Source organism: Peromyscus maniculatus, chromosome 22 (assembly GCF_049852395.1).
Source record: "Peromyscus maniculatus bairdii isolate BWxNUB_F1_BW_parent chromosome 22, HU_Pman_BW_mat_3.1, whole genome shotgun sequence".
Taxonomy (NCBI): domain Eukaryota; kingdom Metazoa; phylum Chordata; class Mammalia; order Rodentia; family Cricetidae; genus Peromyscus; species Peromyscus maniculatus.
This window is the reverse complement of record NC_134873.1, coordinates 58,767,314-58,779,636: the sequence shown is the minus strand read 5'-3', so window position 1 is coordinate 58,779,636 and position 12,323 is coordinate 58,767,314.

The following is a 12,323-nucleotide window of genomic DNA, read 5'->3' as shown; positions in this document are numbered from 1 at the left end:
AGAGGAACCATGGACTGCAGCTGCAAACCGAAATAAGCCCCCCCCCCTTTTTTTACTAAGTTGATCACTTTCAGTATTTTGTCACAGCAGCAGAAAGCTGACTAATCCACATCATAATTACCTTTTTCTTCCATTATCCAAATAAGCTTTCTCCATATGAGAATGCTCTGTAAAAAGCTGGAATGCTCTCTTAAGGAATACACAAAAAAATAAAAAAAACCTGTAGAAATGACCTAATGAAATTAATGATGGCCATTTAGGCTGATTTCTTTTTAAGTTACTACTATGGGCAAGACTGGCTGGTAGAGAAGTGTACCTGGCCCCTTGAATTCTTCTCAAAGGCCAGGGAAATTACTTAACCACTAATTTACTTTTTAAAATGTCTTTATCTTTGACAATTTCATATATGTATAAGAAGGAAGATCATATAGCTCCTTCAATTTCCCCTCCTACTTTCCCTATATTATTTTCAATATCCTCCCCTCCAAGATTCATGATTTCTTCCTTACTTTCTTTTCATTTTCAACTCACCAAGTCCAGTGAGTGCTGCCCATACATGCACGGGGTGCGAGGTATCCAGTAATTCTTATTAGTCCTTGGTGAACAGCTACTAGATGGGAAAGAAGTAGGAGTGATAATTAACTCCAAAGTACTTCCTGTGGCTTTGCAACCTGACTCTGTGGGCTCTGAGGTCAAGAGAAAGCCCTCAAGCAAAGAGCTGCAAATGAGTGCAGCTGTGAACCATGCAGTCCCCTGTGAGCATGAAAGGGGAGTATAGCATCTGCAGTGGGATGCCTGCAGCATCTGCTACAGGTTTTCATGCCTTTGTGACTTAGGAATTTCACTCAGCTCTCTAATGAAATCAATTTTGAACTGACTCCCACATTCTTCTAATTTATTTTCAGAAAGGTCTGTGTGTCCCCCTATGGCCCTGTGATGACTGACTTGGAAAATGACATAGCTAGTTTCTTACTTAACATCTTTTAGTCATTTTCTACCACAAGTGAAGCAATCGAGGCATTTATTCCCCTTCTCACATTTGGTAGGGAAATGCATACATATTATATCTGTTATGTGCAGAAGTTTGACTTCAAAATGCATGTATTGGGCCAGGTATAATGGTGCACACCTTTGACCGCAGCTCTCAAGGGGCAGAGGCAGGCAGATCTTTGTGATTGATTCATAATTTTGTGGAACTGTGGCTTGCAAATATTCAGGGTCCCTGGTATGGATTTTAAGACATGGCCACTCTGGGCTTATTCAGGGGTTTTTTCAAACCCTGAATATTGAGAAAGTAACTGCAATCAAATGGGCTTAGATTGGAAATACAGTCTGTTTTCGCTAGATTTTCTTCTTTTTCTTTGTTTCTGTGTGTCTTGTCACTTTCTGGGGAGACATGCTCAAATGTGTGTTAGCCTTGTTGATCCCAAATGTGGGAGAAGAAAGACCACCAACCCAAATCATCATAGTCAAATTAATTAAAGCAAGCTGTTTTATTTGTGTACACAGGCTGCCACTCCCTAAAGCAGTGTTTGAGAGGTCAGCATTGGATGGGAGGAAAACAAGGTTGTTGTAGTTCAGGGGTCAGGAGTTTCCAAATGGGAGATTAGGCAGGCAAAATAGGCAGCGGCATTATAGGAGCAGAACATAAGCATAACAAGTTAGTCATAACAACCTCCTGAAACAAAGACATGATTAGATTGTAAGATGGTCAGAACAATAGGCAGTCATAAAAAGGTATCCATAACAAACCTTTTGAAGCAAAGGCAAGGTTGCAATATGGTTATTAACTTTCTGAAACAAAGACATGATTGCTATTCCTGAAACAGGCAGTACTGAACCATTTGTAGTCAAGGTTACAGGTGGGGCATCGCCCAATCCTTGAGAAACAGAGGTTTAGTCAAAAACAGAAATGAACCTAGTTTGTCTTTACTTATAAGATGGCTTTTAAACCTAAGATGGAAGCAAGCTGGTTCTTCATTCTCCCTTGTCTTATGTGTCCCTCTCAAATTGATAGGGTCTTTGCACTCTTTATCTGGGAAAAAACAAAATTTGTAGTGCATCAAAAGTTTCATTACTCATTCATAAATTATGCCAGTTGGGTTGGCATAAATAGAACAAATACTTTAAGGCCATATAATCTTGGTATGCCAATAGTAGCCATTATGTCACCTCTCCCGGGAAGTGTCCTTGAACCTAATATTCCAGCCCTTTGTTGAGGATGAGGTGGGGGTGTACTCTCCTCTGTAACTACTATCTGCTGAAATTAGGATGCCATTGTCTGGGCCCAGGAAGGCTGGAATATTAGCCAATGGCCAGGAGGGGACTAGGGCAATGGGGTATTCATCAGAAGCATCTGGTTTGCTGACACAGCTGAAGAGACAAGGAGCAATCATGTCAACTGGACAGGTTTATGTCAGCTTTCAGCAACTCCAGGGCTTTCTGGTTTTGTAGGACTGCCTGAGGCTGGCATTGTGTAGATCACCTTTGGAGAAGTTTGTAGTCCACAGCTGATTTCTGGATGGTGTCTACCAGATGAGTGGAACTCTGCCAAGTCAGATACAGACTAGGAACAGAAGTTAAAGAACTTTAAGGAAACATATTTGGAGCTTCCCCTCAGGAACAGACAATAGGCAGGGACTTTCGGCTGTTGATTGACATGAGTGTTTATCTGGAGTCCATTTGACCCTATGAGAGGTGGATCAAAGTCTTATAATTTTTTTTGACTCCCTGAAGCTTATATTACCATTGTATGTAATTTGTACTGACATCCATATTGTAGAAAAAGCAGCTAACAACAGCTGTAAAACATCTGGAGTAGATTCACGCCTTTGAGTCACAGCAGAAGCTATGGCTTTGAGTTAAAAGGTATAAATTTTTTTTTTTTTTGTCCAGAGGGCTGGATATATAGACTGGAAAGAAAAGTTTTTAGCATGGTGACAAGCATCTTTAAGTCTATATTTAGAAGATAACCAGAGGAAATTTAAAATCTTGAACTGGTGACTGATAATAGCAGTCAGAGTTTTCCCAGTTTATCAGAACTCCATTGATTAATGTTAAGACTTTGAACTTGAAATCTTTGTATAACAATCACATAGAGTAGTTTGTAATTATATACCTTAAGGCATTTTCTTAGCTCCTTATAACTTAACATTTGTGCAGGGCCCTGGCAGAAGGTGAGGCATGGGGCAGTTTTTCCAGTGGTTAGCATTACTGCAACCCAAGTGGAGTTGTCATGACCCATCTGTCTTCTTTGGAGACTTTAGTGTTGCCTCAAGGAGCTAGGATCTCTGTCTGTCATAGGAAGCTTTTTATATCAAACACTTTAAATGCTGTATTTAGCAGATTTCTGAAAAGTCTTGAGGGCCATCTATTAAGTATACCTGATTTTAAACAAACTATTTGCTTTTAGTTACTTGGCATAGGTTTAACCTTGGAAACATATACAGGAGACCAAATAAAGCTTGTCTTTGTAAATGAATTACACTTGTCATGAATTTCATCATTTCTGAGGTGACTATTAATCTTCATATTTTAATTATGTTTGATGGCAGTTTGCAATAAGTTAGTAGCTTTTGTAAGATTAGAATTTTACAGTTTAAACCCTGTTAAGTTCAGCTTTAAAAAATGACAGTTCCTGAATTGAACATGTTTCAGTATCAAAATAGAACTTTAAATCCTAAATAGGGTCCACAGGGAGACTGTCAACTGTACTTTCCTGTTCCTTACACAGTGCGCCATTGCAGATCATCACAGTTTCTTATATGACTCAGTTTATCAAGATAGTTAAAGTTTAACAAAGTTGGCAAAGACAAGGAAGTTAGACATACATTCATGAATCAGTCTAGGTTAGCCTGAATAGACCTTAGATAAGGAGTGCCACCCTGTAGGCTCTTTGTCAGGCTGCTTAGGTCATTGTCTTGCTGCATCATAAGAGAAATATCGCACTTTCCAGGTTTAGTAGTTGTGGCCCTAGTTTTAGTTGGCTGGCAGCTACTCTGGATGCTTGATTCCAGGGTAGCTTTGAGCCTTTCTTGGGGTGAGTATTTAAGCATAAAAACCATCTTTTGGGTTGACATGTTTCAGTTAACAAACACAGTTAGTCAGAAGCAGAACTACAGGGGTTAAAAAGCAAGGTTAGCAGATTTGAATATTTGCCCAGAACTATAGACATTGATGGATTAGGTCTTTGTTTTAAGATTAGCTGTGTAGCCTTCTAATTATTAACCTTGTGTTATAAGTTTCAAGTCAACTTTTGTTACAGGTTCTATAGATTTTTTACCATATCCAATAAACTTATAAATCCTGAGGTACAGAAAGCTCATATAATAGTCTTATAGAGATAAGGTTTATATCTTAGCGAAAGTTTTAGGCAAATAAACCCAAAGTTTAATATTCTTAGCTGCTATGCCTGGCTTTTTTTTTCCTGCCACCAAGTCAAGTTGCTTGCCTGACATAAGACCGAAACTTTTCAACTCCTGAGCCAGCTTTTCAATACAGCAGAACAACATAAAACAGTATTTCAACATCACTCACACTCCAAAGACATTTGAATCCCTGATAAACTGAATCTTATGACCAGAAAGCTAAGAGTTGAGGAAATCTGAGCCTTGGCTATCAAAGCAGCCATCACAAGTCACATCAGTGAACTGGGGCCTGAGTAGGGGCCGTGCACAAAGGGTGTGCACAGGGCAGCATGCTGGGTGAGTGGGGGTGCTTCCTGCATTACCCCAGCCTGGCAGCGTGGGAGTGGTGGCAGCTAGAGCTTAGTCTGGCTCCCAAGTCAACCTGTAACTGGAACAGAAACATGCACAAGAGATGGAGAGAGTGAAAATGAAACCAGTACCTAGACACTTTCTGGGTGGGATGCACAAAGACAAGCAAAATATGAGACAAGACACAATAACATCAGGGACTATGACAGCAACAATTGGGGTCATTCACAGGTTCACCAGTTTGACCAAATTTTCTTAACAAACAGGAGGCTTTTTTCAGTTGCCTCCCTGAACAAGCCAGTTGCTGGAAACCCACCAGAGGCTCCTTAAGTGCCAGGTTTCCTTGATTCAGCTGGACTGGGCCTTTCCAAGTCCCATCTTGGCTGACATCTCCAAACCCTGGGCTTGGCCCCCGTGTGGTGGGATAGCCTCGGGGCTACTTGTTTCCATTGTGCAGCCTGGGCGTTGAAACCCTGCCGTGGGCACTCGGGTGCACGGCCTCTGGGTTTTTCAGCCTCCAGCACCACCAGGGAATCATCACCACCCCAAGGCAGGTCAGAAAAAGAACTGGTGGCTCTGGCCAAACTCTCACTTAACCAGAAATAACCAGATGGCTGTGGGACATCCCCCTTTGTCCTGGATGGGGGAATGTTGGATCTCATCAGACACCTCCCCCGTCATATCCCCAGATTGGGATCCCACAGAATAGAATCAGAAGAGATGTCACAGAAAGAGTTAAAAAGTTTCTATGATTTACCAGAGGAGACCTCCATAAAAAAGAAAATAGTGCTTGCTATTTTCCTTTTTTTTTTTTTTTTTTTTTTAATGTGACCTCTAGCTCAGGCAGTCTGAGGAACTGAAGGTGGCCTTGGGGCCTGGGAACATCTCCATGGCTCCATGGTGTGCACCCATGAGGGAGAAACTCTGCAGTACTGGAGGGCCAGAGGGAAGGGTCCAGCTTCTGAATTTCTAAATTTGAGTTGGGGTTTTGATCTCGCTGGAGAACTCCAAATGTTAATCCCAAACATGGGAGGAGAAAGACCACTGACCCAAATCATCATGAGCAAATTAATTAGAGCAAGCAATTAATTAAAGCAAGCTATTTTATTTGTGTACATGGGCTGCCTCCCCCTAAGGCAGGGTTTGAGAGGTCAGCCTTGGATGTAAGGAAGACAAGGCTTTTATAGATTGGGGTAGGGAGTATCTGAATGGGGGATTTGGTGGACAAAATAGATAAGGTTACAGGAACAGAACATAAGCATGATGAGTTAGCCATAACAACCTCCTGAAACAAAGACATGATTGCAAGGTGTTGGAGACAAGTTGTAGTCATAGCAAGTTTGCCATAACAACCCATTTGAAACAAAGGTAGGGTTACAAGATGGTTATTAACTTTTTGAAACAAAGACATGATTGCTACTCCTAGAACAAGCAGTACAGAACTATTTGTAGTTAGGTTTACAAGTGGGGCATGGACTATTCTTGAGAAAGTTTCTTGAGAAGTTTAGTCAAAAACAGCAGTGAACCTAGTTTGTCTTTACTCTAAGACGGCTTTTAAGCCTAAAATGGAGGCAGGCTGATTCTTCAGCCCCAGACAGGGAACTGACAGCAGACCAAAGAAATGATTCCACCCAAGTCTGGCTCAATAAACCTGTGACTTTACTGAGGTTACTCACAGGGATATAGCGGAGAGGTTACATACAGGAGCCCAGCAGAGTCAAAAGCAGCTGCATCAACAGAAAGCCTATGCCAGCGGGGTAAAGACTCACAAAAGCTGCATCCTTGGAGCACTTTGCATAATTTACAAGCAGCTCAGGTAGTCAAGGACAGACTTCTCCTCAACATAACCTTAGGAAGAGGCCTTGAAAACCATGTGATTTCAGAAATTGCCTGAGTCCTGAAATCTTCGTTTACTTCCCAAGTCTTACGTGTTTACTCCAGGGGAAAAAAATTTGTTGAGGACAAGAAAATAGCTATGTCATACTGAGAGACTAGGAGTTAGACAAGACTTCAGAAGATAGTCAGGGAGAGGAGAGAGGCCATGGCTAGATAATAGAGGTAGCTAATTTCCAAGATGGCCAGCTTCCTCTTTGCCCTGTACACTTGAGACAAAAGCCTAGTAGCTTAAAACAAAGGCCTTGACTTTTGTCTCCCACCAGCAGCTCCCCCTGCCTCACTCCGCCCCCCCCATTAATCAACTGGATCAACAAGTTCAAAACCACATGAACAGTTGTCTCCCAATTAACTATCCTTTCTTCAAGCTGACCAACCCTGAATTAGGGAAGGAAACCTCTTCAAGAGGCTTGAAAACACCAAGCTCGCAAAAGAGACTGGATTTTAAGTTTCTGGAGCCCCTCCTTCGCTTTGCAGAGGGTCTCTTTCTCTGTCTTGCTGCTGTGTGAGCTCCATGACACTCAATAAATGCCTTTCTTCAACTGCTGATTCTGTTTGTAGTGTTTGATACTTCTCTGCTGCTACCTGTTGCACTCAAGAGAATTCCCCTGCCTTTTAATTGTTTAACTAGCAGAGAAATGAACCCAGTCAAGACCTCTAGAGCAGTGTTTCTCAACATGTGGGTCACAGCCCTTTGTGGGTCACATATCAGATATCCTCTCTATCAGATATCCTGCATATCATTAGATATTTGTATTATGATTCATAACAGCAGTATAATTACAGTTATGAAGTAGGAACTAAATAATTGCATGGTTAGGAGTAACCACAACATGAGTAACTGTATCAAAGGGTTCCCGTATTAGTAGGGTTTGGAACCCTAGACTGCATTAATATCATGTTTAAAAAAGAATTATACATTATGCTCCATGGGCTATTTTTCTGTCAACAAACATCACAAGATAACTTGTTCACTTAGTTTTAGATCAAATTACACAAGAATATATCTTCTTATCAGTTTTGAATTACGTTATGCAGACAATTATGTTACTTTAGCTAAAGTCATTCTTCTCTTCCAGATTTACCTATCAATGATCAGTGCATGCGGAGGGAAAGCCAGGGCAATTGTGACTCAGAGAATAGTTAGAAGAGCTGGAGGCTGGAAAGATGGCTCAGTGGGTAATATGATTACTGTGGAAGCACAAGGAACTGAATTGGACTCTCCAGCCTCCACATAAAAAGCAAATATGGTTGAATATGCTTGTAGAGGATAAAGGGTGATGTGCTCTCTTCTGTAACTACTTCCTGCTGAAATTAGGATGTCATTGTCAGGGCCCAAGAAGGCTGGGATATTAGTCAAAGGCCAGGAGGGGATTCAGGCATTGGAGAATTCATCAGAAGCATCTGGTTCACTGACCTAGCTGAAAAGACAGGGAGCAATCACATAGGATGGACAGGTTCACATCAGCTTTCAGCAAGTCTAAGGCTCACAGCCATTTGGAGCAGTTTGTAGTTGATAGCTCATTCCTGGTGGTGTCTGCTGCTGAGTGGAAATCTGCCAAAACAGATATAGACTAGGGGAAGACGTTAAAGTTTAGGAACTTACAGGAAAATCATTGGAACTTTCAGGCCCATAGACCTGGCAGTTGGCAGAGGGGAGGAGTACCAAGACCAGGGGAGAGAGATCACAGTCTCGGGATTAAGTAGGTGGGGAAACTTAGGCTGTACTTATTTGGAGTCAATTTGACCTTATGACTCCCTCAACTCTCTGAGGTTTAAATAAAATTTTTATTTATAAGAAGAGATAAAAGTTTTAGATATATTACCATTACCACTGCTTGTAATCTGTACTGAAATCCACATTGTATCAAAAGCAGCTATCACTCACACCTTTGAGTCATAGCAAATGTTTTAGGTTAAAAAGCTTGAACATTTTTCCTCTGTCCAGAGAGATGGACATGTGTTTTTAGCATGATGAGAATACCTTTAAGTCTTTACTTAGAAAACAACCAAAGGAATTTTAAAATCTTGAGCTTGTGACTGATAATGGCAGTCAGTGTTTTATCAACTTATCAGAACTACATTGATCAATATTAAAACTCCGAACCTTCAGAATAGAGGGGGAAAGAAATCTGAAACATTTTTATTACTTTAGATTACTTTCTTTTACCTTTATAACATACATTTACATACCCTAAAACCCTAGCTTTCATATCCTCAGACACTTATTTATACCCTCAGAGCTTAATTAAGCTTTCACAGTTTTCATCTAATCATTTACCAGAGATGTGAGTAGTTATTTATGAGAGCCGTCATTGAGAAGCAAGTTCCTTGAAATCACTTGTTCTCATTTTGCTCTCCTTTCTCTGTCACAGTCAGGTGGCCCTCCTGGCATGGGACAGAGATATTTTTGGAGGATACCTTTAAAAAAACATGCTTGGGTCTACAGAGGGTGGAGCCATAACTCACTTCCAGAGTCAGCTTTCTAATAAAGTGGAACAGCATAAAAAATTTTAATATTATTCATATTCAAAAGACAATTGCATCCTTACTAAACTGAATCCAGAGACCAGAAAACCCAGAGATGAATTCTGAGCCCTGGCCACCAAAGCAGCCATGGCAAGCAGCAGCAGTGGTGGTGGCTGACGGCCGGCACTGACAAAGACAGCAAAAACAAAAGCAATAAAGACAGGACGCAGACACCTCACACACTCAAAGGAGACCAATCAGAAGCAAAACAAACAACAACAACCAAACCTGTGGTGACCACTCTCATGCATTCAGCTGAGCCAGATCCATTTCTGTCTTGGCTCCCATGTTTGTCACCAGACTTACGGGCACACCGGAAAGCACAGACCCATCTCCACACACAGAAAACAGACAGACCAAACTTTCCAAACAACTAGACCCAGCCTTGTGGGTGGCATCTTGCTGTTTTGCCCTGGGCAGGAGTGAAAGGATTTTGTAGTTGGATGATGAGATTGGATGATGTTTAGCAATGGAGGGTTTTGGGTGTTCCATACGAGCAGATGCGCCTAGGAGGTACATCTTGCAATGGAAAAGATATGTCAGATTGCATGATTTGGAGAAGGAAGAGGGGAGTGACCAGTGAGCCTGGGCTCAAGCAGAATGGGGGAGTGAAGGGAATCGAAGCTTACAGTTTGGCTCTGAGGTTTAGATACCCCTAAAGATACAGCTAAGTGGTGGGGTTTGGTGAGGTTGGTAATGCTGTCCCCCTACCCTGAAAATAGGGGAATGAAAAGGAAAAGTAGGTCCCCCAAACCCTGTCAGGACCTAGTAGGTGAGCCTGGAATCCAGAAGGAAGGTCATGGGTTTCTTTGACACCATGCTGAGAACCCAGGGCTCCCTATTGAAGACAGCAGTGGTTCGGCCAAGGAAGCTCGAGTCTCTTCAGTTGTCCATGGCCAGGCCTAAGAAGTTGGATGGAGGGTGATATGGGCCTCATAACCCCACTCTATAGGGGACATGTGCAGTTAACAGCCCAATGTCCCTTTTGATGGCACCTTGGACATGGTCGAGGTGGTTTACTAGGGCCCTGGCAGGCCCCGGACCAGTGGTCCTTCTGATCACATTTGAAATAGTCAAATTAGTTATATCTTGGTTGTATCTTTAGGAGTATCCTTGTTACCCACTCTTTCCTAATGGTACCAACTGGTCCATCCCCTTGCTGGGCTGGTTTTCAGGCTTTGGGAGGCAAGGGAGCCTGAGAAGTAGCTATGGTCATCTAAAAGGCCTTGGCCAACATCAGGCAATTTGTTTTGGGGCTTTTTTGTCTCTCCCATGATATATCTTGAAGGCCACTGCTAAGACTTCTGCCTCTGGGGTCAGGGATCCCCTCTCTAGGTGTTTAAGTTTAGCCCTGATGTCAGGGAAGCTCAGAGAAGAAAAAATAGGTTATGAGGAGGTGTTTCCCATCTGGGTCTGGGGATCAAGACTAGTATATTGTAAGAGGACCCTTATAAGGGGCCCTAAGAATTGAGCCCCGAGTTCATGTTGTCCTGAATGATTCCTTGGGTTGTTTTTTTCCCACATAATTTACCACTTTAAGGGGAGCCTTACAGAGAGAGACCAGCCAGGAGGCAAGTTGTCCATTGATCCTCATTAGAATGCTCCTTAGGGTGTTGTAGTTCCATTGGGGATCCTGTTGGGGACTGGGTGGGCAGCATTAGTCTGGTGGATTTTGCCTGAATGTGCCCTAGCTATTCCTAGACTAAATTCACTTGCACTCCTTGGGGAGAAGGTTGTTGATGAGATTTGTGTAAATGCCATTGTCACGTGATGTTGTGAGATTGGGTGGTCTGTGGGAACTCTTTAATGAAGGTGGAGAGATTACTGGTATAAGACCCTAACCTCTTTCCTTTTTGAGAGAGATCACTTAATGAGAAAGCAACATGTACCTTGATCCAACTGTCCACCATGACAACCTTCTGCAAAGGGAAAACTGGAGCCGCGTTAAACTGGGTAGGGGGAGGTAAAGAGGGCCCCAGAGCGGAGAGGCAACAAGTGGCAGGAGGACTGAAGGCTGCTAATGGGATAAACATGGGTGCAGGAGAGGGATGACTAGGATGACATTAACCGGAGAGGGAGAAGAGGAGATCAGAGGGGCCAGAGGAAGAGAAGGAGCTGAGGGTTGGGGCCGATAAGAAGGAGGCTCATTAGCTGGATTGGAAGTGGTTTGGGCTTTATAGTTAGGAGGAGTAAGGTGGGGAAACTGGAAGAACAGAGAGAGGGCTTGGAGCAAAGATAAGAGAGATCTGGAATGTAGGGAATGAGTAATCTCTTTCCATTTCCCTGATAGCTTTCAGTAGTTGTAAAGGTCCTGAGTAATATTGAGATATAGGACGCTGTTAGACAGCCATTTGGATTGGTTATCTAAGGCATATTGAGACCAAACTTGATTGCAAAAGTGAATCGGTTTGGGGCCTTTCAGGTCAGGGGTCAGGTGGACAGGCTAGAGTTTTCCAAAGAGGCATCCTAAGGAGGAATATGAAGGTATGGATGCCACCATTCTCATGGATGAGAATTAGGGGAGGAAACATGGGCACAGCAGCCTGTAGTCGGGGGCATCCCCCAGTACTCAGGGAGGACTGAATGAGGCCCAAACCATTTAGTGGGTCATCACACCACTCAAATGCTCAGGGAGCCTCGGGGCCTGGTACGGGGCTTTTGACAAGGCCTGAAGGCTTGCCAGGTGACAAAAAGCCCAGCTCAGGAAGGAGGTCTCATCCATGGGAAAGGGACTGGGCATGGGTTCACACGGTATCTAAGTCACAAGGGCATAGAGAAGGTGTGAGATTACAAGTAGCTCTGGGGATGGGGTGAGGGAAAAGGGGAAAATGAGCGAGAAAGGTTACGTTATTGGGGAGCTGGTGGTTCCACAAAAGACACGCTGACAAAAAAGCTTGCTGCAGTGACTGGACACAAAAGAATAAAGAAAGTTCAAAATTATACCAGAAATCATTAAGTAATTTTGGAAGTATTACGACAAACCCCTCCAAAATCCTTAGCCAGCTTAATTTGCTACTCAGGTCCCAGTTGCTTTTTGTTCTGTGGTTATAAAGATATGGATAACATTGCACTAATGGACATCTATGATAAGTCAAGATCTTTCTAGATCTGTGTAGTTATAACCTATTTATTGGAACAACTAGGAAAATAATCCCTTTTAATTTTCTTTAGAAGATTCCTTAAAAA